Here is a 5149-nt window from a genome sequence, read left to right as displayed (position 1 = left end):
AACATTAATTTTATTAGTGTTTGGTCATTGAGGCAACCTCATGTACACGTGCTCAGTAACTACCTTTATAGACACATTTCTATTTCTCCTACTTCTTTCCTTCTTTTTCCTCTTCTTTTTATTTTTTTTTTTTTTAATGTGGTTATTGTACTCCTGTACCTGAAACATTAATTTTATTACTGTTATTTTTTTACTGCCCTTTGGAGCAATCTGGAGCTCTTGGCTCTGCAGCTTTAGGGAGAGGTGTTATTTTCTGCTAGGAATTTCTCTTAGCTCAGTTTGTCAGTGAAAGCATTCTGTCTACTGACTCTGCAGGTCACTCATAGGAAGTCTCCTCACAGGAGGATGCTTGGCTAAGATCAGAGTCCCCCAGGTACAGTATAAAGCAACAATTTTCCTTTGGAGCAGCTCTCTAGCCTTATGTTGCTTATTTGAAATAACCTCTGTCGGTCCATTTCCAGCATTGAAGAGCAAATAAAATTTTAGCTTGCAATTGAATATGCAGTAATTATGGAAGCCTTAATGTAAAATGTGATTTAGAATCCTTTCTGCTCATTGGATCTTTGCACTGGTAACCAAGATCTTCACTAAAGACCACATGAAGCCAGATGTAATTTCCAACTACCTTGGCTGTTAGTCAAGCCAATATGAATTTAGTTCCCTGGAAGTGCCTTTACAGGGAGAGAGGGTTGACCAGAATTTGTGGATTGACAGCACCTGTTCAGTTTGGCTGCTGGTGCATGGAGGATATTCCTCCTGTCCCATCCATCCAGGAATGGTGGCAGGGCAGCTCACCCAGCTGGATTGTACCATACTAGCAGGGTTGTTTATATTTTAGGAAGAGAGAACTCAGAGTATTAATAATGTTTCATGTAACTCATCCTCTTCCTAGGAAGAATATAACTATCCTTTTGGGAATGTGTATCTGAATAAAATGAAAAAAAAAACCCCAGTATGCTATATGGAACGGAAAAGACTTAAAGCACAAATCAAAGGCCATGATATTTGCAGTTAAATCAGAGCACTTCAGTGCACAAAGGAGATCTGCCACTCCAGTTCCCGCAGGTTTGGACTTCGACATGAGCAGGAATAATTTGGTTTGCTGTTTGACTACTTGGTTTGTCACATTTCCTGTGGCTGGGCAATCTGAAACTGTGACAGGAGTGAAAAAAAAAAATTGCACAGCTGTTTGCACAACAGCGTATTTGGGGACTGTAGCGTCCAGAGATGGCTTTTCTCGTGGCTGGACACCTCTAAAACATTATTTGAGAAGAGAGATTAAAAAGACACTCTCTTTCTTTCAAAAGTACACAGACACCTCCTCTCCCCCCCACAACCAAAGCCAATATTTCTTCCTTTTTTTTCCCCCCCAAATCAGTATAAGACTCCCTTTTCAAGTTAAGCTACATCACTCTCACACCTCTTTCCTTCTCTATTCATATGAAAAAAAATGGCAGGTTTTCTCCTAAAAAGCAAAAGGATAATATTTATAAACACCACAGAGTATGTTCTAAGCAAGTTACTACGTTCATTCTGTGTCCTTTCTTGTGATTTTTTGTTTCTCCTGATTTTTCTGTGTTTTAGGCTGTCTGGTTTTGTGCAGTGTAAACCAGGAACACCTTAATAAGATTTACTGATCATTTATTTATCAACAAAAAAAAAGTAAAAATAACAATTTGGAAAGAAACATTATCTCATCTACAGCACCATGAAATAGTAAGGAAAAAAAAAAAAGCATTCAGCAGGAGAACAGAGTCTTGAAGCTGCCTTAAAGTACCCCCAAGGATGGATTTATTTAGCACAGGAAAGAGGATCTCAGACAAGAGATGTCTGTTTTCCTAAATTCTAAGGATGTCTCTTTAGCAAGCAACACATCATGAATAATTTTTTCTCGCTTATGGAATTGAAACAATTAATACTGGAGAAATTCTTATCTTCTTTGTTCAAAGTCACTGAGATATGTGATTGCTGAATTTTCTTCTCACAATTCTTGTTATATTATTTTGTGGGACTGATGCAGGAAGACAATATTTTGATAAGTTCTATAATTGAGCTTTTCTATCAAAAAATGAAGTTGTCACAGAGAAAGGAAAGCATTAAGAAGAGGAAAGTGAAAATTGACATTAAAGCCTTCATTTTTAGTTTTTATTTATCTAGTGAAAAGCAACACTATTCATAGCAAAATCTGCTAATGTGCAGTATGAGGAAAGGAGTGGGAGAGATGAATTTGGTGAATCAAGTTTGTTAATCAAATTTGCCTGTAATCAAGTTTGTTACTGTGACATAATTACCCTTAAAAGCAGCCCTGAGGCTTTGCATTAATCACACAGACAATACATTGCTTAGTCCACATTTAAAAAGGTAACATCATCCTGTTACAACATTATCTGACTGGAAATCAAAATGTCCATGGGAGAAACCCATAGCTTGTATCAATATTTAACTTATTTAACAGTCCCTGACCATACATTCCTTCAGTATTGTACTAATTCATGCATTTTAGTGTAAGGCCTTGGGCTCGTGTGCTGAATCAACAGTTTGGAGCCTCAGGGGCCTCACTGGAAACTCCCCAAGCTCCCGAGGGCTGTGCCTGGTTTGCATGAACATTTCCAGGAAGGTACACCCCGGTGTGTTTGAAATATTCCAGCTCCAACATCGCTTCCTCTGCCTGCTCCTCTGAGGAGCATTTTCCCATGACAATTCCCTTCAGGTGCAGGGATGGCTGTTAGTTCTCCCTATTAACATCCCATGAGGAATGTGGGGTGTGCTCTAAGAAAATCCTGGCCAGTTGTGACAGCAGAACACGGATAAAGGCAGAGAATTCTTCCCTTTCCCTGGGGGGTGTCGTTATGAGAGACATTCCCAGCTCTTCCCACAGGGTGCTGGTGGGACACAAGCACTGCCAGGCTGGTTTGTACCCACTGAAGGTCCCACCACAGCTGGAGGCCCAGGGGAAGGTGACACGTTTTCTACAGAGCACAGAAAACCCACGTTGGTTACACAGTAAATTAAATATTACTGAACGCTCTCATTGCATCCTGCAAAATTAGAAACAGAGTTATGTTAGAACACGGCCATTAATAAAGTGAGGCCGTTACAGTATTTGTCTCTTGGAGGATTACAATATTTTTCTTTTAGAGGATATCAACTTCCATCCCAGAATTCATCTCTTTTCATGGGAGCTGGGCAGGGAGACCACAGAATACATGTTATTTTAGGGTCCAAACAGTTGTAGGACAGCCACAGTGCAACAAAAGAACAGGAGGCAACAGAAGAACAGATGCATAAATTGAATTTTCCACCAGCTATTTACAGCCAGATTACAGCCCATTTATTCCATCTGAGTGAGAAAGAATAAACATCCCTGAGAATGTGCCCTCTAATTTCAATTAAATTTTATTGTGCAATTTGCTTTTTACTTTCCCCCAAACACTTTTTTTTTCCTTGCTATGAGAGATTTAAGCATTTTGTTGTCTTTGAAAACTTTCGATTACAATGAACAGGGCTCTATTGTGATGGTAACTATATCTGATTATCTATAATTAACCCGTGAATGACTCATGGTGGGCTGTTAGAAAGGAAACTTAAGTGTAATGAAATTAGTTTCTCACTCAAAACTCAGCCTGAAATACAGACCTTTTTTTTTTTGTGTGTGTGTTTCTTTGTTTTGGAGCTCACTTGATTCAATATTTTTTTCTTTCCTATTTCACATTTGAACGTGCTTTTCCGTGGGTTCCAATAATTGCTGTAATCAAAAGTAGAAATGCTGAAATACTATAAAGCCATGTGCTTTTTCTCAGGTTTCTGGCAAACTCAAAATCTCAATTGTTTGCACAGTTTTGTACGAACAGCCAATTTTTTGGAAGCTTTTGAAATCCGGATCTTGAACCCTTCTTGCCCTCATTTTATCCGTTCAGTTTGTGGGTAGAATTTAAGACAGTACAGCTGAGAAACCTTGTAAACAACCAAATATTGAGAAACAAAATTTGCCCAGTGACAGCTTTATGTTGTAAAATCACAGTTGGAAACATTGGGCTGGGTATAAACAAAGCCCTGTGATGGCAGGTGTTTGTTGACTCCTTTGAAGAAACGAACTAGTAAATGTACATTTAACTGTACAAACCAAGGAAATTAAAAGCCCAAAATTATTGTCCCTTTTCAAAACCTGGGGCTTCCCCACTGTGGAGGTTTGGTGACGTGGCTTCAGGAAAACCTCAGGACAGATTTTCCAGGACAGGTATTGTTCAGGACCATTATGAAATTCCAAGTTGTCCACATCCTTGGGAGATCAGAACTGCCTCCATCCGAGACCAAAGCTTGGAGTTTTTCAAAGGGGGGAGTTAAAAATTAGGAAATACGTAGAAATTGTGGTCTCAAATCTCTGCCTCTCAGGAAATTTCTGTGAGAATTGAATGCTTTTGCAGGTTTCTTTAGAAATTCCACTCAATACTAAAAACTTCACAAACCCAGCTCAGTATTTCTAAAGCTAGAATTTTAAATTTAAATTTAGGTCGTTATTTAATCTTACCAGAAGACCAGGGACCTGCAATTACACCCTGGGCATCACCCTTCAGGTAGCAAAGAAGTCTCTGTACCATCTTCTACAGCACAGCACAGGGTTTATGTTTGTCTCATTGTAAAAATGAAATACAGGAGGTTTTACAGATTTTTCTCTGGAAGCTGTTGGAAATCTTTGGGTTAAATTCATCACAGGTGTAATGAAATCTTGTGATTGCCATGGATTGTTAACTAATTCTAAGAACACACTAAATATTAAGGTTAGGGTTTTATTTCCATATCTTATTGAGGAATTTAAGGTGATGATATTAAGAACAAGTTTAAGTCATTTGGACAGCTGAGTTTTAATTAATCTGAATCTCCAGGGCTGCTTTCTCTGAAGGGTGACAGAGAGGTGAACTCCTCAGTGGGTAAAGCAACACGAGTCCTGGGAGAATGTGGCCCTCACTGTTTGAGACCATGAGAGAAAAGAGGGAAAAAACCCTGAAGTATCTAAAGAGGGCTTTCAGGAAGGCTGGAGGGGGACTTTGGAAAGGGCAAGGAGAGAGAGGACAAGGGATAATGACTTTAAGCTGAACGAGGACAGGGTTAGATTGGACATTAGGGGTAAATTCTTCCCTGGGAGGGTGGG

General features: G+C 39.2%; 1 protein-coding gene across 2 annotated transcripts in view; it reads left to right on the top strand.

The window, feature by feature from the left end:
• LOC113958185 (BMP/retinoic acid-inducible neural-specific protein 3) overlaps positions 1-5149 on the top strand; it is a 179252-nt gene that overhangs the window by 114342 nt on the left and 59761 nt on the right. The gene's annotated exons all lie outside the window — the stretch shown is intronic.

Source organism: Corapipo altera, unplaced genomic scaffold (genome assembly GCF_003945725.1).
Source record: "Corapipo altera isolate COAL_440 unplaced genomic scaffold, ASM394572v1 90, whole genome shotgun sequence".
Lineage (NCBI taxonomy): Eukaryota > Metazoa > Chordata > Aves > Passeriformes > Pipridae > Corapipo > Corapipo altera.
This window is presented reverse-complemented; position numbering and strand designations above follow the sequence as displayed.